Below are 24,690 nucleotides of genomic sequence, written 5' to 3' on the forward strand. Positions count from 1 at the left end.
GACAGTGCGTGGTGACAGAGTGCGTGGTGACAGTGTGTGGTGGTAGAAGCGTGGTGGTATAGGGCGTGGTGGTAGAGTGCACGTGGAGGCAGAGTGCACGTGGTGGCAGAGTGCACATGGTGGCAGAGTGCACATGGTGGCAGAGTGTGCATGGTGGCAGAGTGTGCATGGTGGCAGAGAGCACGTGGTGGCAGAGTGCGTGTGGTGGCAGAGTGCACGTGGTGGCAGAGAGCGCGTGGTGGCAGAGTGCACGTGGTGGCAAAGTGCACGCGGTGGCAGAGAGCGCGTGGTGGCAGAGTGCGCGTGGTGGCAGAGTGTGCATGGTGGCAGAGTGCACGTGGTGGCAGAGAGCACGTGGTGGCAGAGAGCACGTGGTAGCAAAGTGCTCGTGGTGGCAGATAGCGTGTCGTGGCAGAGAGCACGTGGTGGCAGAGTGCACGTGGTGGCAGAGTGTGCATGGTGGCAGAGTGCACGTGGTGGCAGAGTGCACGTGGATGCAGAGTCCGCGTGGTGGCAGAGAGCGCATGGTGGCAGAGAGCACTTGGTGGCTGAGAGTGCATGGTGGCAGAATGCACATGGTGGCAGAGTGCACGTGGTGGCAGAGTGTGTGTGGTGGCAAATAGCGTGTGGTGGCAGAGAGCACGTGGTGTCAGAGTGCACGTGGTGGCAGAGTGCGCATGGTGGCAGAGTCCACGTGGTGGCAGAGTGTGCGTGGTGGCAAAGTGCGCGTGGTGGCAGAGTGCATGGTGACAGAGAGCGCGTGGTGGCAGAGTGCGCGTGGTAGCAGAGAGCGCATGATAACAGCGTGCGCGTGGTGGCAGAGTCCACGCGGTGGCAGAGTGTGCGTGGTGGCAGAGTGCACGTGGTGGCAGAGTGCGCGTGGTGGTAGAGAGCGTGTGGTGGCAGAGTGTGCATGGTGGCAGAGAGCGCATGATAACAGAGTGCGCGTGGTGGCAGAGTGCGCATGATAACAGAGTGTGCGTGGTGGCAAAGTGTGCGTGGTGGCAGAGTGTGCGTGGTGGCAGAGTGCACGTGGTGGCAGAGTGCGCGATGTGGCAGAGAGCGCTTGGTGGCAGAGTGCGCCTGGTGGCAGAGTGCGCCTGGGGGCAGAGTGCGCGTTGTGGCAGATAGCGCATGGTGGCAGAGACCACAGGGTGGCAGAGTGCGCATAGTGGCAGAGACTGCGTGGTGGCAGAGTGCACGTGGTGGCAGAGTGTGTGATGACAGTGCGTGGTGACAGAGTGCGTGGTGACAGAGTGCGTGGTGACAGAGTGTGTGGTGACAGTGTGTGGTGACAGAGTGCGTGGTGACAGTGCATGGTGACAGTGCGTGGTGACAGAGTGCGTGGTGACAGTGCGTGGTGACAGAGTGCGTGGTGACAGAGTGCGTGGTGACAGAGTGCGTTGTGACAGTGCGTGGTGACAGTGTGTGGTGGTAGAAAGCGTGGTGGTAGAGGGCGTGGTGGTAGAGTGCACGTGGTGGCAGAGTGCACGTGGTGGCAGAGTGCACATGGTGGCAGAGTGCACATGGTGGCAGAGTGTGCATGGTGGCAGAGTGTGCATGGTGGCAGAGAGCATGTGATGGCAGAGTGCACGTGGTGGCAGAGTGCACGTGGTGGCAGAGTGCGCCTGGTGGCAGAGTGCACGTGGTGGCAGAGTGCGCCTGGTGGCAGAGAGCGTGTGGTGGCAGAGACCACGGGGTGGCAGAGTGCGCATAGTGGCAGAGAGTGCGTGGTGGCAGAGTGCACGTGGTGGCAGAGTGTGTGATGACAGTGCGTGGTGACTGAGTGCGTGGTGACAGAGCGTGGTGACAGTGCGTGGTGAAAGTGCGTGGTGACAGAGTGCGTGGTGACAGAGTGCGTGGTGACAGTGCGTGGTGACAGAGTGCGTGGTGACAGTGTGTGGTGGTAGAAAGCGTGGTGGTAGAGGGCGTGGTGGTAGAGTGCACGTGGTGGCAGAGTGCACGTGGTGGCAGAGTGCACATGGTGGCAGAGTGCACATGGTGGCAGAGTGTGCATGGTGGCAGAGTGTGCATGGTGGCAGAGAGCACGTGGTGGCAGAGTGCGCGTGGTGGCAGAGTGCACGTGGTGGCAGAGAGCGCGTGGTGGCAGAGTGCACGTGGTGGCAAAGTGCACGCGGTGGCAGAGAGCGCGTGGTGGCAGAGTGCGCATGGTGGCAGAGTGTGCATGGTGGCAGAGTGCACGTGGTGGCAGAGAGCACGTGGTGGCAGAGAGCACGTGGTAGCAAAGTGCTCGTGGTGGCAGATAGCGTGTGGTGGCAGAGAGCACGTGGTGGCAGAGTGCACGTGGTGGCAGAGTGTGCATGGTGGCAGAGTGCACGTGGTGGCAGAGTGCACGTGGTGGCAGAGTGCACGTGGATGCAGAGTCCGCGTGGTGGCAGAGAGCCCATGGTGGCAGAGAGCACGTGGTGGCAGAGAGTGCATGGTGGCAGAATGCACGTGGTGGCAGAGTGCACGTGGTGGCAGAGTGTGTGTGGTGGCAGAGAGAGCATGGTGGCAGAGTGAGCATGATAACAGAGTGCACGTGGTGGCAGAGTGCGCGTGGTGGCAGAATCCACGTGGTGGCAGAGTGTGCGTGGTGGCAAAGTGCGCGTGGTGGCAGAGTGCGTGGTGACAGAGAGTGCGTGGTGGCAGAGTGCACGTGTTGGCAGAGAGCGCATGATAACAGAGTGCACGTGGTGGCAGAGTGCACGTAGTGGCAGAGTGCACATGGTGGCAGAGTGCACATGGGGGCCGAGTGCACATGGTGGCAGAGTGTGCATGGAGGCAGAGTGTGCATGGTGGCAGAGAGCACGTGGTGGGAGAGTGCGCGTGGTGGCAGAGTGCACGTGGTGGCAGAGAGCGCGTGGTGGCAGAGTGCACGTGGTGGCAAAGTGCACGCGGTGGCAAAGTGCGCGTGGTGGCAGAGTGCGTGGTGACAGAGAGCGCAAGGTGGCAGAGTGCGCGTGTTGGCAGAGAGCGCATGATAACAGAGTGCATGTGATGGCAGAGTGCACGTAGTGGCAGAGTGCACATGGTGGCAGAATGCACATGAGGGCCGAGTGCACATGGTGGCAGAGTGTGCATGGTGGCAGAGTGTGCATGGTGGCAGAGAGCACGTGGTGGCAGAGAGCGCGTGGTGGCAGAGTGCACGTGGTGGCAAAGTGCACGGGGTGGCAGAGAGCGCGTGGTGGCAGAGTGCGCGTGGTGTCAGAGTGTGCATGGTGGCAGAGTGCACGTGGTGGCAGAGAGCACGTGGTGGCAGAGAGCACGCGGTGGCAAAGTGCGAGTGGTGCCAGAGTGCACGTGGTGGCAGAGAGCACGTGGTAGCAAAGTGCTTGTGGTGGCAGAGAGCGTGTGGTGGCAGAGAGCACGTGGTGGCAGAGTGCACGTGGTGGCAGTATGCATGGTGGCAGAGTGCACTTGGTGGCAGAGTGCACGTTGTGGCAGAGTGCACGTGGATGCAGAGTCCGCGTGGTGGCAGAGAGCGCGTGGTGGCAGAGAGTGCATGGTGGCAGAATGCACATGGTGGCATAGTGCACGTGGTGGCAGAGTGTGTGTGGTGGCAGAGAGAGCATGGTTGCAGAGTGAGCATGATAACAGAGTGCATGTGGTGTCAGAGTGCGCGTGGTGGCAGAGTCCACGTGGTGGCAGAGTGTGCGTGGTGGCAAAGTGCGCGTGGTGGCAGAGTGTGCGTGGTGGCAGAGTGCACGTGGTGGCAGAGTGCGCCTGGTGTCAGAGTGCGCGTTGTGGCAGAGAGCGCGTGGTGGCAGAGACCACGGGGTGGCAGAGTGCGCATAGTGGCAGAGAGTGCGTGGTGGCAGAGTGCACGTGGTGGCAGAGTGTGTGATGACAGTGCGTTGTGACAGAGTGCGTGGTGACAGAGTGCGTGGTGACAGAGTGTGTGGTGACAGTGTTTGGTGACAGAGTGCGTGGTGACAGTGACTGGTGAAAGTGCGTGGTGACAGAGTGCGTGGTGACAGAGTGCGTGGTGACAGTGCGTGGTAACAGTGTGTGGTGGTAGAAAGCGTGGTGGTAGAAGGCGTGGTGGTAGAGGGCGTGGTGGTAGAGGGCGTGGTGGTAGAGAGCGTGGTGGTAGAGTGCGTGGTGGTAGAGGGAGTGGTGACAGTGTGTGTGGTGGTAGAAGGCGCGGTGTTAGAGTGTGGTGGTAGAGTGTGTGGTTTTAGATGGCGTGGTGACAGAGTGTGGTGATAGAGGGCGTGGTGGTAGAGGGCGTGGTGGTAGAGAGCGTGGTTGTAGAGGGCGTGGTGGTAGAGAGCGTGGTGGTAGAGAGCGTGGTAGTAGAGGGCGTGGTGGTAGAGGGCGTGGTGACAGTGTGTGTGGTGGTAGAGGGCGTGGTGGTTGAGTGTGGTGGTAGAGTGTGTGGTGGTAGAGGGCGTGGTGACAGAGTGTTTTGGTAGAGGGCGTGGTGGTAGAGGACGTGGTGGTAGAGGGCGTGGTGGTAGAGAGCGTGGTGGTAGAGGGCGTGGTGGTAGAGGGCGTGGTGACAGTGTGTTTGGTGGTAGAGGGCGTGGTGACAGTGTGTGGTGGTAGAGGGCGTGGTGGTAGAGTGCGTGGTGGTAGAGAGCGTAGTGGGAGAGGGCGTGGTGGTAGAGGGCGTGGTGGTAGAGAGCGTGGTGGTAGAGGGCGTGGTGGTAGAGGGAGTGGTGGTAGAGTGTGGTGGTAGAGTGTGTGGTGGTAGAGGGCGTGGTGACAGAGTGTTTTGATAGAGAGCGTGGTGGTAGAGGACGTGGTGGTAAAGGGCGTGGTGGTAGAGAGCGTGGTGGTAGAGGGCGTGGTGACAGTGTGTGTGGTGGTAGAGTGCGTGGTGGTAGAGGGCGTGGTGACAGTGTGTGTGGTGGTAGAGTGCGTGGTGGTAGAGGGCGTGGTGACAGTGTGTGCTGGTAGAGGGCATGGTGGTAGAGGGCGTGGTGGTAGAGGTCGTGGTGGTAGAGTGAGGTGGTAGAGTTTGGTGGTAGAGAGCGTGATAGTAGAGTGTGTGGTGGTAGAGTTGGTGGTAAAAAGCGTGGTGGTAGAGTGCGTGGTAGTAGAGTGTGTGGTGGTAGAGAGCGTGGTGGTAGAAGGCGTGGTGGTAGAGGGCGTGGTGGTAGAGGGCGTGGTGGTAGAGAGCGTGGTGGTAGAGTGCGTGGTGGTAGAGGGAGTGGTGACAGTGTGTGTGGTGGTAGAAGGCGCGGAGGTAGAGTGTGGTGGTAGAGTGTGTGGTTTTAGAGGGCGTGGTGACAGAGTGTGGTGATAGAGGGCGTGGTGGTAGATTGCGTGGTGGTAGAGAGCGTGGTGGTAGAGGGCGTGGTGGTAGAGGGCGTGGTGACAGTGTGTGTGGTGGTAGAGGGCGTGGTGGTAGAGTGTGGTGGTAGAGTGTGTGGTGGTAGAGGGCGTGGTGGTAGAGGACGTGGTGGTAGAGGGCGTGGTGGTAGAGAGCGTGGTGGTAGAGGGCGTGGTGGTAGAGGACGTGGTGACAGTGTGTGTGGTGGTAGAGGGCGTGGTGACAGTGTGTGGTGGTAGAGGGCGTGGTGGTAGAGTGCGTGGTGGTAGAGAGCGTAGTGGGAGAGGGCGTGGTGGTAGAGGGCGTGGTGGTAGAGAGCGTGGTGGTAGAGGGCGTGGTGGTAGAGGGCGTGGCGGTAGAGTGTGGTGGTAGAGTGTGTGGTGGTAGAGGGCGTGGTGACAGAGTGTTTTGATAGAGGGCGTTGTGGTAGAGGACGTGGTGGTAGAGGGCGTGGTGGTAGAGAGCGTGGTGGTAGAGGGCGTGGTGACAGTGTGTGTGGTGGTAGAGTGCGTGGTGGTAGAGGGCGTGGTGACAGTGTGTGTGGTGGTAGAGTGCGTGGTGGTAGAGGGCGTGGTGACAGTGTGTGCTGGTAGAGGGCATGGTGGTAGAGGTCGTAGTGGTAGAGTGTGGTGGTAGAGTGTGGTGGTAGAGAGCGTGATAGTAGAGTGTGTGGTGGTAGAGTTGGTGGTAAAAAGCGTGGTGGTAGAGTGCGTGGTGGTAGTGTGTGGTGGTAGAGAGCGTGGTGGTAGAGTGCGTGGTGGTATAGTGTGTGGTGGTAGGGGGCATGGTGGTAGAGGGCGTGGTGGTAGAGAGCGTGGTGGTAGAGTGCGTGGTGGTAGAGGGAGTGGTGACAGTGTGTGTGGTGGTAGAAGGCGCGGAGGTAGAGTGTGGTGGTAGAGTGTGTGGTTTTAGAGGGCGTGGTGACAGAGTGTGGTGATAGAGGGCGTGGTGGTAGATTGCGTGGTGGTAGAGAGCGTGGAGGTAGAGGGCGTGGCGGTAGAGGGCGTGGTGACAGTGTGTGTGGTGGTAGAGGGCGTGGTGGTAGAGTGTGGTGGTAGAGTGTGTGGTGGTAGAGGGCGTGGTGGTAGAGGACGTGGTGGTAGAGGGCGTGGTGGTAGAGAGCGTGGTGGTAGAGGGCGTGGTGGTAGAGGGCGTGGTGACAGTGTGTGTGGTGGTAGAGGGCGTGGTGACAGTGTGTGGTGGTAGAGGGCGTGGTGGTAGAGTGCGTGGTGGTAGAGAGCGTAGTGGGAGTGGGCGTGGTGGTAGAGGGCGTGGTGGTAGAGAGCGTGGTGGTAGAGGGCGTAGTGGTAGAGGGCGTGGTGGTAGAGTGTGGTGGTAGAGTGTGTGGTGGTAGAGGGCTTGGTGACAGAGTGTTTTGATAGAGGGCGTGGTGGTAGAGGACGTGGTGGTAGAGGGCGTGGTGGTAGAGAGCGTGGTGGTAGAGGGCGTGGTGACAGTGTGTGTGGTGGTAGAGTGCGTGGTGGTAGAGGGCGTGGTGACAGTGTGTGTGGTGGTAGAGTGCGTGGTGGTAGAGGGCGTGGTGACAGTGTGTGCTGGTAGAGGGCATGGTGGTAGAGGTCGTAGTGGTAGAGTGTGGTGGTAGAGTGTGGTGGTAGAGAGCGTGATAGTAGAGTGTGTGGTGGTAGAGTTGGTGGTAAAAAGCGTGGTGGTAGAGTGCGTGGTGGTAGTGTGTGGTGGTAGAGAGCGTGGTGGTAGAGTGCGTGGTGGTATAGTGCATGGTGGTAGAGTGTGGTGGTAGAGTGTGTGGTGGTATAGTGTGTGGTGGTAGGGGGCATGGTGGTAGAGTGTGGTGGTAGAGTGTGGTGGTAGAGTGTGGTGGTAGAGGGCGTGGTGTTAGAGCGTGGTGGTAGAGGGCGTGGTGGTAGAGTGCGTGGTGGTAGAGTGTGTGGTGGTAGAGTGCGTATTGGTAGAGAGCGTGGTGGTATAGTGTGTGGTGGTATAGTGCGTAGTGGTAGAGTGTGTGGTGGTAGAGTGTGTGGTGGTAGAGTGTGGTGGTAGAGAGCGTGGTGGTAGAGTGCGTGGTGGTATGGTGCGTGGTGGTAGAGTGTTGTGGTAGAAAACGTGGTGGTAGAGTGTGGTGGTAGAGTGCTTGGTGGTAGAGAGCGTGGTGGTAGAGTGTGTGGTGGTAGAGTGTGGTGGTAGGATGTGTGGTGGTAGAGAGCGTAGTGGTAGAGAGCGTGGTGGTAGAGTGTGTGGTGGTAGAGGGCGTGGTGGTAGAGTGCGTGGTGACAGTGTGTGTGGTGATAGAGGGCGTGGTGGTAGAGGGCATGGTGACAGTGTGTGTGGTGGTAGAGGGCGTGATGGTAGAGGGCGTGGTGGTAGAGTGCGTGGTGGTAGAGATCTTGGTGGTAAAGTGTGTAGTGGTAGAGGGCGTGGTGGTAGAGGGCGTGGTGGTAGAGTGCGTGGTGGTAGAGAGCTTGGTGGTAGAGTGTGTGGTGGTAGAGGGCGTGGTGGTAGAGGGCGTGATGGTAGAGTGTGTGGTGGTAGAGGGTGTGGTGGTAGAGGGCGTGGTGGTAGAGTGTGTGGTGGTAGAGGGCGTGGTGGTAGAGTGCGTGGTGACAGTGTGTGTGGTGATAGAGGGCGTGGTGGTAGAGGTCGTGGTGACAGTGTGTGTGGTGGTAGAGGGCGTGATGGTAGAGGGCTTGGTTTTAGAGTGCGTGGTGGTAGAGTGCGTGGTGGTAGAGAGCTTGGTGGTAGAGTGTGTGGTGGTAGAGGGCGTGGTGGTAGAGAGCTTGGTGGTTGAGTGTGTGGTGGTAGAGGGCGTGGTGGTAGAGTGTGTGGTGTGTTGGGGTCTTAAAGGTGTTATTCTCTCTCTTACTCTTACTCTGGGTGAGCAACAGATATCTCAAGGTCACTCACCGTAGCCCTGCGGGTCTTCACTCTAATCCTCTCAGCGCCACTGCACGCCAGGAGAGTATCCCAGTCAATCCCCAACCGGCCTCTGATTGAGAAGGAGTGGGAACACACTTCTTGTTCACTTAACTGTTGTGTGGCCCGCTCCAACAATAGAGCTTTACTATTAACCACAAGGTCGCCAACTGGTGTTTTCAGTGTCCAGTAACACCTCAGTGGACTGGTTGAATTGTGGTAGCCTTGGCAAGGTCACACTCAATAAATCAGGAGGTCAGGAAGGTACTTACTCTTATCACTCTTTGCTTTCCAGTATAATATAGCCACAAGATCAATGGAGGGGATGATATAAACGCAAAAGTAATTTTGTATTTTACTTAAAATTCATGGAAGACGTCACAAGGTCGTATCAATAAATAAATCAGCTGATCCTGGCTGGTGCCGGTCGTTCCCACGAATATTATGCACTCACTAAGTGGCAACACCTCCCCCTCTCGTCAATGTCACGACCAGCTGAACGCCTGGCTCCGCGCGCGCAAGTTTATTGCTTGTTTTCTAGATTCACGCGCGCTGTTTCTTTAAGTTCTCCAATATTACTAGAAACTCGCACAATCGACCTTGGCAACAATAGCACGTATTACTTAGTTACACTGTACTCGGGCTCAAACAGTCGTTTCAACAATCAATGCGACAATGACTCACTTTGATGGTTTTACACTGCCCTTCATTCAAAGATATATTATGAAGTATTTAACACTGGAGTTTTCAGTACTTTCTCTCGTGGGCGATAACTCAATAATTCACTGTACTCACAAATGATTAATCACGGCATGAACATAGATATATATAATGTATATAAATCAGACATCAATAAATGGTAAATAAATAGTTTCCAGGCACATAGCCTAACTTCCAAACACTGGCATAATATTATATATAATTTATCACTATATGTTCACATCAATGTCTCATGCAAGATATACAAAACACAGTAAATTTATCACTTGTTCCGGGTGCCTGTACACACCAATAATAAACATGAATATTATAAGTACTCTTGATAGTACTGTTCTGCACACTGGTGCCTTACTGTGACATTGGTGAGACTTGCTCACGACATACAAAATCCTCAGGCTAGATAATATAGCCGAATAATATAGCTGACTAAAGGGGAATGGGAGGGAAACTAGAAACACCTACTTCAACCTATCCTCCGATGAGAGTTGAGTTGTAGCTCCTGGTCCTCGTGTCGGGAACGCCCCCACACACACGTTGTCGTGTCCTACCGGAACCACTCGCCGTCCCACCGTTTAGCGCGTCGTCTCCGTGCCTTCTTCCCTGCAGGTCCGTGCTCCTTCTCGACTTCTTGAAGGGTTGGAGTCGGTCTCCTGGCCGTCGACTTCTCCCAGCTGCGGCAGCCGCCTACGTCTCGGCTGCAGTCGTCCGGATTCCCAAATAGTCCTCTTCTTCCTCTGCTACCCAGTGGCTCTGTCAGCCACTACGCCGTCACGAATGGGTGAACTGCCTCAGACGTTGCCTACGTCACTGCACAGACTTCACTTCTTCTTGCACAGTACCTGACTGGAGCACTTGTTGCTCAATAACCGTCGATTCCCTCTCTGGTTCAACACATGAACTAGGGAAGACCTCACAGAGTACTGGCAGACTTCAGGTGACGCGTAAATCCACGGGAGCGGGAAACAACTGTCAAACTGACAGGACCAATCGTCGCACGTCCAACCTCCTTGACGTGTCGTGTCTGACTGCTGGCTCCAACGCGGCGCGCTGCCCGGACCCCCTTCCTTCGTGACGTCACTTTTGCCACGGGAGGTTTTCATTGGCTCCCTGTGCCACATTGCTGTCGGTGACCAATCCGGTGTCACTGACGTCACACCGTTTTGGCGGGGAAACAGGAGAGCCAGCGCCATCTTGGCTTCCTAAAGGGCCTAAACCACAGGCCAAAATATTACTGTTTCACAAATTTCTCGGCTCTCCGAGAACACTCCACTCTCCCACATATATCAAATTGATGCCTGCGACCCAGAGAACGCTTGGGTAAAGTGGACATGACTCTTACTGCAGGCGTGGGAGAAATATAAGGGGGGGAACACCGTCACAGGTGGTAGAGGGTGTGGTGGTAGAGGGCGTGGTGGTAGAGGGCGAGGTGGTAGAGAGCGTGGTGGTAGAGGGCGTTGTGACAGTGTGTGGTGGTAGAGGGCGTGGTGGTAGAGGGCGTGATGGTAGAGGGCGTGGTGGTATAGTGCGTGGTGACAGTGTGTGGTGGCAGAGGGCGTCGTGGTTGAGGGCGTGGTGGTAGAGAGCGTGGTGGTAGAGGGCGTGGTGGTAGAGGGCGTGGTGGTAGAGTGTGTGGTGGTAGAGGGCGTGGTGGTAGAGGGCGTGGTGGTAGAGGGCGTGGTGGTAGAGTGCGTGGTGGTAGAGGGCGTGGTGACAGTGTGTGATGGTAGAGGGCGTCGTGGTTGAGGGCGTGGTGGTAGAGAGCGTGGTGGTAGAGTGTGTGGTGGTAGAGGGCGTGGTGGTAGAGAGCGTGGTGGTAGAGTGTGTGGTGGTAGAGGGCGTGGTGGTAGAGGGCGTGGTGGTAGAGAACATGGTGGTAGAGTGTGTGGTGGTAGAGGGCGTGGTGGTAGAGTGTGTGGTGGTAGAAAGCGTGCTGGTAGAGGGCGTGGTGGTAGAGTGCGTGGTGACAGTGTGTGTGGTGGTAGAGGGCGTGGTGACAGTGTGTGTGGTGGTAGAGGGCGTGATGGTAGAGGGCGTGGTGGTAGAGTGCGTGGTGGTAGAGTGCGTGGTGGTAGAGGGCGTGATGGTAGAGAGCGTGGTGGTAGAGTGCGTGGTGGTAGAGTGCGTGGTGGTAGAGGGTGTGGTGGTAGAGTGCGTGGTGGTAGAGTGTGTGGTGGTAGAGGGCGTGGTGGTAGAGGGCGTGATGGTAGAGGGTGTCGTGGTAGAGTGCGTGGTGGTAGAGTGTATGGTGGTAGAGGGCGTGGTGGTAGAGTGCGTTATGGAAGAAGGCGTGGTGACAGTGTGTGGTGGTAGAGGGCGTGGTGGTAGAGGGTGTGGTGGTAGAGGGCGTGTTGGTAGAGTGCGTGGTGGTAGAGGGCGTGGTGACAGTTTGTGGTGGTAGAGGGCGTCGTGGTTGAGGGCGTGGTGGTAGAGAGCGTGGTGGTAGAGTGTGTGGTGGTAGAGGGCGTGGTGGTAGAGAGCGTGGTGGTAGAGTGTGTGGTGGTAGAGGGCGTGGTGGTAGAGGGCGTGGTGGTAGAGTGCGTGGTAGTAGAGGGCGTTGTGACAGTGTGTGGTGGTAGAGGGCGTGGTGGTAGAAGGCGTGATGGTAGAGGGCGTGGTGGTATAGTGTGTGGTGACAGTGTGTGGTGGCAGAGGGCGTCGTGGTTGAGGGCGTGGTGGTAGAGAGCGTGGTGGTAGAGGGCGTGGTGGTAGAGTGTGTGGTGGTAGAGGGCGTGGTGGTAGAGGGCGTGGTGGTAGAGGGCGTGGTGGTAGAGTGCGTGGTGGTAGAGGGCGTGGTGACAGTGTGTGGTGGTAGAGGGCGTCGTGGTTGAGGGCGTGGTGGTAGAGAGCGTGGTGGTAGAGTGTGTGGTGGTAGAGGGCGTGGAGGTAGAGAGCGTGGTGGTAGAGTGTGTGGTGGTAGAGGGCGTGGTGGTAGAGGGCGTGGTGGTAGAGAACATGGTGGTAGAGTGTGTGGTGGTAGAGGGCGTGGTGGTAGAGTGTGTGGTGGTAGAAAGCGTGCTGGTAGAGGGCGTGGTGGTAGAGTGCGTGGTGACAGTGTGTGTGGTGATAGAGGGCGTGGTGGTAGAGGGCGTGGTGACAGTGTGTGTGGTGGTAGAGGGCGTGATGGTAGAGGGCGTGGTGGTAGAGTGCGTGGTGGTAGTGTGCGTAGTGGTAGAGTGCGTGGTGGTAGAGAGCGTGGTGGTAGAGTGCGTGGTGGTAGAGTGCGTGGTGGTAGAGGGTGTGGTGGTAGAGTGCGTGGTGGTAGAGGGCGTGGTGGTAGAGGGCGTGATGGTAGAGGGTGTGGTGGTAGAGTGCGTGGTGGTAGAGTGTGTGGTGGTAGAGGGCGTGGTGACAGTGTGTGTGGTGGTAGAGGGCGTGGTGGTAGAGGGCGTGATGGTAGAGGGTGTCGTGGTAGAGTGCGTGGTGGTAGAGTGTATGGTGGTAGAGGGCGTGGTGGTAGAGTGCGTTATGGAAGAAGGCGTGGTGACAGTGTGTGGTGGTAGAGGGCGTGGTGGTAGAGGGCGTGGTGGTAGAGGGCGTGTTGGTAGAGTGCGTGGTGGTAGAGGGCGTGGTGACAGTGTGTGGTGGTAGAGGGCGTCGTGGTTGAGGGCGTGGTGGTAGAGAGCGTGGTGGTAGAGTGTGTGGTGGTAGAGGGCGTGGTGGTAGAGAGCGTGGTGGTAGAGTGTGTGGTGGTAGAGGGCGTGGTGGTAGAGGGCGTGGTGGTAGAGTGCTTGGTGGTAGAGGGCGTGGTGACAGTGTGTGGTGGTAGAGGGCGTGGTGGTAGAGAGCGTGGTGGTAGAGGGCATGGTGGTAGAGTGTGTGGTGGTAGAGGGCGTGGTGGTAGAGAACGTGGTGGTAGAGTGTGTGGTGGTAGAGGGCGTGGTGGTAGAGTGTGTGGTGGTAGAAAGCGTGCTGGTAGAGGGCGTGGTGACAGTGTGTGTGGTGGTAGAGGGCGTGATGGTAGAGGGCGTGGTGGTAGAGTGCGTGGTGGTAGAGTGCGTGGTGGTAGAGGGCGTGGTGGTAGAGAGCGTGGTGGTAGAGTGCGTGGTGGTAGAGTACGTGGTGGTAGAGGGCGTGGTGGTAGAGTGTGTGGTGGTAGAGGGCGTGGTGGTAGAAAGCGTGGTGGTAGAGTGTGTGGTGGTAAAGGGCGTGGTGGTAGCATGCGTGGTGACAATGTGTGTGGTGATAGAGGGCGTGGTGGTAGAGGGCGTGGTGACAGTGTGTGTGGTGGTAGAGTGCCTTATGGCAGAGGGCGTGGTGGTAGAGTGCGTTATAGCAGAGGGCGTGGTGGTAGAGTGCGTAGTGGTAGAGTGTGTGGTGGTAGAGGGCGTGGTGGTAGAGGGCGTGGTGGTAGAGGGTGTGGTGGTAGAGTGCATTATGGCAGAGGGCGTGGTGGTAGAGTGCGTGGTGGAAGAGTGTGTGGTGGTAGAGGGCGTGGTGGTAGAGGGCGTGGTGGTAGAGGGTGTGGTGGTAGAGTGCGTGGTGGTAGAGTGTGTGGTGGTAGAGGGCGTGGTGGTAGAGGGCGTGATGGTAGAGGGTGTGGTGGTAGAGTGCGTGGTGGTAGAGTGTGTGGTGGTAGAGGGCGTGGTGACAGTGTGTGGTGGTAGAGGGCGTCGTGGTTGAGGGCGTGGTGGTAGAGTGCGTTATGGCAGAGGGCGTGGTGACAGTGTGTGTGATGGTAGAGTGAGTGGTGACAGTGTGTGTGGTGGTAGAGGGCGTGGTGACAGTGTGTGGTGGTAGAGGGCGTCGTGGTTGAGGGCGTGGTGGTAGAGTGCGTTATGGAAGAAGGCGTTGTGACAGTGTGTGGTGGTAGAGGACGTCGTGGTTGAGGGCGTGGTGGTAGAGGGCGTGGTGGTAGAGTGCATGGTGGTAGAGGGCGTGGTGGTAGAGTACGTGGTGGTAGAGGTCGTGGTGGTAGAGAGCGTGGTGGTAGAGTGTGTTGTGGTAGAGTGTGGTCGTAGAGGGCGTGGTGGTAGAGGGCGTGGTAATAGAGTGTGTTGTGGTAGAGGGCGTGGTGGCAAAGTGTGGTGGTAGAGGGCGTGGTGGTAGAGTGTGTGGTGGTAGAGTGCGTGGTAGTAGAGAGCGTGGAGGTAGAGGGCGTGGTGGTAGAGTGCGTGGTGACAGTGTGTGTGATGGTAGAGGGCGTGGTGGTAGAGTGCGTGGTGGTAGAGTGTGTGTTGGTAGGGGGCGTGGTGGTAGAGGGCGTGATGGTAGAGGGTGTGGTGGTAGAGTGTGTGGTGGTAGAGGGCGTGGTGACAGTGTGTGTGGTGGTAGAGTGCGTGGTGGTAGAGTGCGTGGTGGAAGAGTGCGTGGTGGTAGAGAGCGTGGTGGTAGAGTGTGTGGTGGTAGAGGGCGTGGTGGTAGAGGGGGTGGTGGTAGAGTGCGTGGTGGCAGAGTGTGGTGGTAGAGGGTGTGGTGGTAGAGTGTGGTGGTAGAGGGCGTGGTGACAGTGTGTGTGGTGGTAGAGGGCGTGGTGGTAGAGGGCGTTGTGGTAGAGGGCGTGGTGTCAGAGTGTGGTGGTAGAGAGCGTGGTAGTAGAGTGTGTGGTGGTAGAGGGCGTGGTGGTAGAGGGCGTGGTGGTAGAGAGCGTGGTTGTAGAGGGCGTGGTGGTAGAGGGCGTGGTGGCAGTGTGGTAGTAGAGTGCGTGGTGGTAGAGTTTGTGGTGGTAGAGTGTGGTGGTAGAGGGCGTGGGGGTAGAGTGTTTGGTGGTAGAGTGCGTGGTGGTAGAGAGCGTGGAGGTAGAGTGTGGTGGTAGGGTGTGTGGTGGTAGAGAGCGTAGTGGTAGAGGGCGTGGTGGTAGAGTGTGTGGTGGTAGAAGGCGTGGTGGTAGAGTGTGTGGTGGTAGAGGACGTGGTGGTAGAGAGCGTGGTGGTAGAGTGTGTGATGGTAGAGGGCGTGGTGGTAGAGAGCGTGGTGGTAGAGTGTGGTGGTAGAGTGCGTGGTGGTAGAGAGCGTGGTGGTAGAGGGCATGGTGGTAGAGAGCGTGGTGGTAGAGTGCGTGGTGGTAGAGGGCGTGGTGGTAGAGTGTGTGGTGGTAGAGTGCGTGGTGGTAGAGCGTGGTGGTAGAGGGCGTGGTGGTAGAGAGCATGGCGGTAGAGTGCGTGGGGGTAGAGAGCGTGGTGGTAGAGGGCGTGGTGGTAGAGCGCGTGGTTGTAGAGTGTGTGGTGGTAGAGGGCGTGGTGGTAGAGAGCGTTATGGTAGAGAGCGTGGTGGTAGAGGGCGTGGTGGTAGAGTGTGTAGGTAGAGGGCGTGGTGGTAGAGTGCGTGGTGACAGTGTGTGTGATGGTAGAGGGCGTGGTGGTAGAGTGCGTGGTGGTAGAGTGCGTGGTGGTAGAGTCCCCTTCCCACTAATATACATGTCCAACCAATGCTTGAAACAGTCGAGGAACCCCACCTCCACTGCGTTTCATGGTAATTGGTTCCACAAATCAACAACCCAGTTACCGAACCAGTATTTACCCAAGTCTTTCCTAAATCTAAGCTTATCCAATTGATTCCAATTGTTTCGCATTCTGTCGTGTGTTGATACTTTTAATACTCCATTAATATCCCCTGTGTTATAACCATTCATCCACTTGTAAACCTCAATCATGTCACTCCCTAACTCTTCGCCTTTCCCGTGAATGCAATTTAAGCTTTGCTAATCTTTATTCATATGAATGATTTCTAATTTGGGGAATTAACTTTGTCATCCTAAGCTTGACACGTTCAAGAGAATTTATATCCATTCTATGGTACTATGGTACCAAAACTGACCTGCATAATCTAATTGGGGCCTAACTAAAAGCAAGATATACCTGAAGAACCACACCAGATGTCCTTTTAATAACGCTTCGATTAATAAATCACAGTGTCCTATTTGCCGTATTACGAACATTCGTGCATTGATCCTTTGGTTTTAAACTGTTACTAATCAAATCTCTCAGATCCCTTCGGCAATCTCATCACCATCTAGCTTGTATCTTATTAATATAAGAACAAAGGTAACTGCAGAAGGCCTATTGGCCCATACGAGACAGTTTCTATTTATAACCACGCCTTTCCAATTAATGCAATTTAAGCTTTGTTAATCTTTCTTCATATGAAAGATTTCTAATTTAGAGATTTAACTTAGTCATCCTACACTGGACACGTTCAAGTGAATTTATATCCATTCTATAGGACAGCGACCAAAACTGAACTGAATAATCTAAATTGGGCCTAACCAGAGCAAGATACAGCTGAAGAACCACATCAGGTCCCTTGTTACTAAAGCTTCGATAAATAAATCCCAGTGTCCAATTTGCCTTATTACGAACATTCATGCATTGATCCTATTGTTTTAAATTCTTACTAATCATAACTCGCAGATCCCTTTCGCAATCTCAACACCATCTAGCTCGTATCTTGTAACTCTATCATCATTACCTAGCCTCAGAACTTTGCATTTATCAGCATTAAACTGTACCTGACAATCTCTCTCTCTCTCTCTCTCTCCCTCTCTCTCTCTCTCTTTTACACTAATAAAATCACTGTTGTTGTTGTTTCGGATTTAGCTACTCAGAACGAAGTGTCCATGTAGCATGGACTTTGGTGAGCCCGTAAATATATTTAATATCACTATTGTTATTCCTATATGTACTCAGGCTCAGGTCAATCACCTCACTTACACAACTCTTGGGGTATATATAAAAGGAACCCGCTCCTTGAATAATTCAGTCTAGTTCTTAGCACAGACCAGAAAATACGTTTGTGGACGCATAATTTACGTGTTTTTCAATATTTTGCCAAAACATATCTTGGAGAAACTTTACTAATTAGTCTGTGAATTCTAACCGATATTAAGAAAAATAATAGATTTTCCTGTAACGCAACAGGTCCAATATACAGAGCCATGGCAGAAATTATATACGAATGTTGTATTCGCAAACCAACTAGGCCAAAAAGAGTATGTGCTCCGATAAAGAAGACTCTAGGCTCGCAAGCAAATTTCCAACAGAAGGAGGAAAAGGTCGTAATCGACAATAAGGCAAAAACAAGCGATAAACAAAATCAGTCTACAGATGTACCAATGAAAAAAAGAAATGATACGCTGGTCACAAGCCTCGATAAGAAGATCATTACTTTGAATGATTCCATCAAAAGTAATAAGCAAACTCCCTGCACTTCATTTGATATGACGATACAAAATTGTGAGCAAAACCGCACCGAATATTTGCAGCCCAAAAAGCGAGCTAGAAAAGATGACGGTAACAATCCCGAGGATTCATGCAAAAAGCCAAGATTGATCAAACCCAACGACCAAAACTCCAGACGAACAGTTATCTTAATTTAGGGAAATTATTATGAAATTTAAAAGCTAAACTCCCTATATACAGTTTTAAATGTAAAAATTGTATGTCTGATGGAATATGATTTTTTAATAAAGATTTAAAAGAATTGTTTGTATAATGTGCCTTCGAATTTTTTAATGTAGAGAGATAGAAATTTGTGATCAGTATTTACCTCTGTCGCTCTAAATCTTTGCTGCTCATGCAATATATTTCCATTACATCGATTTTTGTTTTGAGTTCATGTATTTAACTGGAAATTTTTACTTCTTGTCATACTAATACAGCCTTTTATATGTTTCGCTAAAGGTCTGCTCTGAATAAGGAAAGCAAAGAATACTAACATAAGGTGAAAAACTAGGTGTACAAGTTGACGAATGGGAATAACAAAAGGGGGATAATTATAGGGTATTAAAGGAATCAAAACAAAATAGAACTCGAAAAAAGGTTATAAATTGGACATGTTTAGATTTAGGAAAGACCTTGATAAATACTGGTTCGGTTGTTGATTTGTTGAGCAAATTTCTGCATAACACATAAGAACATAAGAACGAAGGTAACTGCAGAAGGCCTATTGGCCCATACGATGCACCTCCTATTTATAACAACCCAATCCCACTCATATACATGTCCAACCCATGCTTGAAACAGTCGAGGAACCCCACCTCCACTACGTTTCATGGTAATTGGTTCCACAAATCAACAAACCCTGTTACCGAACCAGTATTTACCCAAGTCTTTCCTAAATCTAAACTTATCCAATTATTTCGCATTCTGTCGTGTGTTGATACTTTTAATACTCCATTAATATCCCCTGTATTATATCCATTCATCCACTTGTAAACCTTAATCATGTCACCCACTAACTCTTCGCCTTTCCCGTGAATGCAGTTTAAGCTTTGTTAATCTTTATTCATATGAAAGATTTATAATTTGGGGAATTAACTTTGTCATCCTAAGCTTGACACTTTCAAGAGAATTTATATCCATTTTATGGTACGGAGACCAAAACTGACCTGCATAATCTAAATGGGGCCTAACTAGAGCAAGATATACCTGAAGAACCACACCAGATGTCCTTTTACTAACGCTTCGAGTAATAAATCAGTGTCCTATTTGCCTTATTACGAACATTCTTGCATTGATCCTTAGGTTTTAAACTGTTACTAATCAAATCTCTCAGATTTGCAAATCAAATCGGCAATCTCATCACCATCTAGCTTGTATCTTATTAATATAAGAACAAAGGTAACTGCAGAAGGCCTATTGGCCCATACGAGACAGCTTCTATTTATAACCATGCCTTTCCAGTTAATGCAATTTAAACTTTGTTAATCTTTCTTCATATGAAAGATTTCTAATTTAGGGTTTTAACTTAGTCATCCTACACTGGACACGTTCAAGTGAATTTATATCCAATCTATAGGACAGCGACCAAAACTGAACTGAATAATCTAAATTGGGCCTAACCAGAGCAAGATATAGCTGAAGAACCACATCAGGTCTCTTGTTACTAACGCTTCGATAAATAAATCCCAGTGTCCAATTTGCCTTATTACGAACATTCATGCATTGATCCTATTGTTTTAAATTCTTACTAATCATAACTCCCAGATCCCTTTCGCAATCTCAACACCATCTAGCTCGTATCTTGTAACTCTATCATTACCTAGCCTCAGAACTTTGCATTTATCAGCATTAAACTGTACCTGACAATCTCTCTCTCTCTCTCTCTCTCTCTCTCTCTCTCTCTCTCTCTCTCTCTCTCTCTCTCTCTCTCTCTCTCTCTCTCTCTCTCTCTCTCTCTCTCTCTCTCTCTCTCTCTCTCTCTCTCTCTCTCTCTCTCTCTTTTACACTAATAAAATCACTGTTGTTGTTGTTTCGGATTTAGCTACTCAGAACGAAGTGTCCATGTAGCATGGACTTTGGTGAGCCAGTAAATATATTTAATATCACTATTGTTATTCCTATATGTACTCAGGCTCAGGTCAATCACCTCACTTACACAACTCTTGGGGTATATATAAAAGGAACCCGCTCCTTGAATAATTCAGTCTAGTTCTTAGCACAGACCAGAAAATACGTTTGTGGACGCATAATTTACGTGTTTTTCAATATTTTGCCAAAACATATCTTGGAGAAACTTTACTCATTAGTCTGTGAATTCTAACCGATATTAAGAAAAATAATAGATTTTCCTGTAACGCAACAGGTCCAATATACAGAGCCATGGCAGAAATTATATACGAATGTTGTATTCGCAAACCAACTAGGCCAAAAAGAGTATGTGCTCCGATAAAGAAGACTCTAGGCTCGCAAGCAAATTTCCAACAGAAGGAGGAAAATGTCGTAATCGACAATAAGGCAAAAACAAGCGATAAACAAAATCATTCTACAGATGTACCAATGAAAAAAAGAAATGATATGCTGGTCACAAGCCTCGATAAGATCATTACTTTGAATGATTCCATCAAAAGTAATAAGCAAACTCCCTGCACTTCATTTGATATGACGATACAAAATTGTGAGCAAAACCGCACCGAATATTTGCAGCCCAAAAAGCGAGCTAGAAAAGATGACGGTAACAATCCCGAGGATTCATGCAAAAAGCCAAGATTGATCAAACCCAACGACCAAAACTCCAGACGAACAGTTATCTTAATTTAGGGAAATTATTATGAAATTTAAAAGCTAAACTCCCTATATACAATTTTAAATGTAAAAATTGTTTGTCTGATGGAATATGATTTTTTAATAAAGATTTAAAAGAATTGTTTGTATAATGTGCCTTCGAATTTTTTAATGTAGAGAGATAGAAATTTGTGATCAGTATTTACCTCTGTCGCTCTAAATCTTTGCTGCTCATGCAATATATTTCCATTACATCGATTTTTGTTTTTAGTTCATGTATTTAACTGGAAATTTTTACTTCTTGTCATACTAATACAGCCTTTTATATGTTTCGCTAAAGGTCTGCTCTGAATAAGGAAAGCAAAGAATACTAACATAAGGTGAAAAACTAGTGGTGACATATTAGAGGTGTACAAGTTGACGAATGGGAATAACAAAAGGGGGATAATAATAGGGTATTAAAGGAATCAAAACAAAATAGAACTCGAAAAAAGGTTATAAATTGGACATGTTTAGATTTAGGAAAGACCTTGATAAATACTGGTTCGGTTGTTGATTTGTTGAGCAAATTACTGCATAACACATAAGAAAGAAGGTAACTGCAGAAGGCCTATTGGCCCATACGAGGCACCTCCTATTTATAACAACCCAATCCCACTCATATACATGTCCAACCCATGCTTGAAACAGTCGAGGAACCCCACCTCCACTGCGTTTCATGGTAATTGGTTCCACAAATCAACAAACCCTGTTACCGAACCAGTATTTACCCAAGTCTTTCCTTAATCTAAACTTATCCAATTGTTTCGCATTCTGTCGTGTGTTGATACTTTTAATACTCCATTAATATCCCCTGTATTATATCTATTCATCCACTTGTAAACGTTAATCATGTCACCCCCTAACTCTTCGATTTCCCGTGAATGCAGTTTAAGCTTTGTTAATCTTTATTCATATGAAAGATTTCTAATTTGGGGAATTAACTTTGTCATCCTAAGCTTGACACGTTCAAGAGAATTTATATCCATTCTATGGTACGGAGACCAAAACTGACCTGCATAATCTAAATGGGGCCTAACTAGAGCAAGATATACCTGAAGAACCACACCAGATGTCGTTTTACTAACGCTTCGATTAATAAATCACAGTGTCCTATTTGCCTTATTACGAACATTCGTGCATTGATCCTTAGGTTTTAAACTGTTACTAATCAAATCTCTCAGATTTGCAAATCAAATCGGCAATCTCATCACCATCTAGCTTGTATCTTATTAATATAAGAACAAAGGTAACTGCAGAAGGCCTATTGGCCCATACGAGACAGCTTCTATTTATAACCACGCCTTTCCAGTTAATGCAATTTAAACTTTGTTAATCTTTCTTCATATGAAAGATTTCTAATTTAGGGTTTTAACTTAGTCATCCTACACTGGACACGTTCAAGTGAATTTATATCCAATCTATAGGACAGCGACCAAAACTGAACTGAATAATCTAAATTGGGCCTAACCAGAGCAAGATATAGCTGAAGAACCACATCAGGTCTCTTGTTACTAACGCTTCGATAAATAAATCCCAGTGTCCAATTTGCCTTATTACGAACATTCATGCATTGATCCTATTGTTTTAAATTCTTACTAATCATAACTCCCAGATCCCTTTCGCAATCTCAACACCATCTAGCTCGTATCTTATAACTCTATCATCATTACCTAGCCTCAGAACTTTGCATTTATCAGCATTAAACTGTACCTGACAATCTCTCTCTCTCTCTCTCTCTCTCTCTCTCTCTCTCTCTCTCTCTCTCTCTCTCTCTCTCTCTCCCTCTCTCTCTTTTACACTAATAAAATCACTGTTGTTGTTGTTTCGGATTTAGCTACTCAGAACGAAGTGTCCATGTAGCATGGACTTTGGTGAGCCCATAAATATATTTAATATCACTATTGTTATTCCTATATGTACTCAGGCTCAGGTCAATCACCTCACTTACACAACTCTTGGGGTATATATAAAAGGAACCCGCTCCTTGAATAATTCAGTCTAGTTCTTAGCACAGACCAGAAAATACGTTTGTGGACGCATAATTTACGTGTTTTTCAATATTTTGCCAAAACATATCTTGGAGAAACTTTACTCATTAGTCTGTGAATTCTAACCGATATTAAGAAAAATAATAGATTTTCCTGTAACGCAACAGGTCCAATATACAGAGCCATGGCAGAAATTATATACGAATGTTGTATTCGCAAACCAACTAGGCCAAAAAGAGTATGTGCTCCGATAAAGAAGACTCTAGGCTCGCAAGCAAATTTCCAACAGAAGGAGGAAAATGTCGTAATCGACAATAAGGCAAAAACAAGCGATAAACAAAATCATTCTACAGATGTACCAATGAAAAAAAGAAATGATATGCTGGTCACAAGCCTCGATAAGATCATTACTTTGAATGATTCCATCAAAAGTAATAAGCAAACTCCCTGCACTTCATTTGATATGACGATACAAAATTGTGAGCAAAACCGCACCGAATATTTGCAGCCCAAAAAGCGAGCTAGAAAAGATGACAGTAACAATCCCGAGGATTCATGCAAAAAGCCAAGATTGATCAAACCCAACGACCAAAACTCCAGACGAACAGTTATCTTAATTTAGGGAAATTATTATGAAATTTAAAAGCTAAACTCCCTATATACAATTTTAAATGTAAAAATTGTATGTCTGATGGAATATGATTTTTTAATAAAGATTTAAAAGAATTGTTTGTATAATGTGCCTTCGAATTTTTTAATGTAGAGAGATAGAAATTTGTGATCAGTATTTACCTCTGTCGCTCTAAATCTTTGCTGCTCATGCAATATATTTCCATTACATCGATTTTTGTTTTGAGTTCATGTATTTAACTGGAAATTTTTACTTCTTGTCATACTAATACAGCCTTTTATATGTTTCGCTAAAGGTCTGCTCTGAATAAGGAAAGCAAAGAATACTAACATAAGGTGAAAAACTAGTGGTGACATATTAGAGGTGTACAAGTTGACGAATGGGAATAACAAAAGGGGGATAATAATAGGGTATTAAAGGAATCAAAACAAAATAGAACTCGAAAAAAGGTTATAAATTGGACATGTTTAGATTTAGGAAAGACCTTGATAAATACTGGTTCGGTTGTTGATTTGTTGAGCAAATTACTGCATAACACATAAGAAAGAAGGTAACTGCAGAAGGCCTATTGGCCCATACGAGGCACCTCCTATTTATAACAACCCAATCCCACTCATATACATGTCCAACCCATGCTTGAAACAGTCGAGGAACCCCACCTCCACTGCGTTTCATGGTAATTGGTTCCACAAATCAACAAACCCTGTTACCGAACCAGTATTTACCCAAGTCTTTCCTTAATCTAAACTTATCCAATTGTTTCGCATTCTGTCGTGTGTTGATACTTTTAATACTCCATTAATATCCCCTGTATTATATCTATTCATCCACTTGTAAACGTTAATCATGTCACCCCCTAACTCTTCGATTTCCCGTGAATGCAGTTTAAGCTTTGTTAATCTTTATTCATATGAAAGATTTCTAATTTGGGGAATTAACTTTGTCATCCTAAGCTTGACACGTTCAAGAGAATTTATATCCATTCTATGGTACGGAGACCAAAACTGACCTGCATAATCTAAATGGGGCCTAACTAGAGCAAGATATACCTGAAGAACCACACCAGATGTCGTTTTACTAACGCTTCGATTAATAAATCACAGTGTCCTATTTGCCTTATTACGAACATTCGTGCATTGATCCTTAGGTTTTAAACTGTTACTAATCAAATCTCTCAGATTTGCAAATCAAATCGGCAATCTCATCACCATCTAGCTTGTATCTTATTAATATAAGAACAAAGGTAACTGCAGAAGGCCTATTGGCCCATACGAGACAGCTTCTATTTATAACCACGCCTTTCCAGTTAATGCAATTTAAACTTTGTTAATCTTTCTTCATATGAAAGATTTCTAATTTAGGGTTTTAACTTAGTCATCCTACACTGGACACGTTCAAGTGAATTTATATCCAATCTATAGGACAGCGACCAAAACTGAACTGAATAATCTAAATTGGGCCTAACCAGAGCAAGATATAGCTGAAGAACCACATCAGGTCTCTTGTTACTAACGCTTCGATAAATAAATCCCAGTGTCCAATTTGCCTTATTACGAACATTCATGCATTGATCCTATTGTTTTAAATTCTTACTAATCATAACTCGCAGATCCCTTTCGCAATCTCAACACCATCTAGCTCGTATCTTATAACTCTATCATCATTACCTAGCCTCAGAACTTTGCATTTATCAGCATTAAACTGTACCTGACAATCTCTCTCTCTCTCCCTCTCTCTCTTTTACACTAATAAAATCACTGTTGTTGTTGTTTCGGATTTAGCTACTCAGAACGAAGTGTCCATGTAGCATGGACTTTGGTGAGCCCATAAATATATTTAATATCACTATTGTTATTCCTATATGTACTCAGGCTCAGGTCAATCACCTCACTTACACAACTCTTGGGGTATATATAAAAGGAACCCGCTCCTTGAATAATTCAGTCTAGTTCTTAGCACAGACCAGAAAATACGTTTGTGGACGCATAATTTACGTGTTTTTCAATATTTTGCCAAAACATATCTTGGAGAAACTTTACTCATTAGTCTGTGAATTCTAACCGATATTAAGAAAAATAATAGATTTTCCTGTAACGCAACAGGTCCAATATACAGAGCCATGGCAGAAATTATATACGAATGTTGTATTCGCAAACCAACTAGGCCAAAAAGAGTATGTGCTCCGATAAAGAAGACTCTAGG

This window comes from Procambarus clarkii, chromosome 63 (assembly GCF_040958095.1).
Source record: "Procambarus clarkii isolate CNS0578487 chromosome 63, FALCON_Pclarkii_2.0, whole genome shotgun sequence".
NCBI classification, from domain to species: Eukaryota; Metazoa; Arthropoda; class Malacostraca; order Decapoda; family Cambaridae; genus Procambarus; species Procambarus clarkii.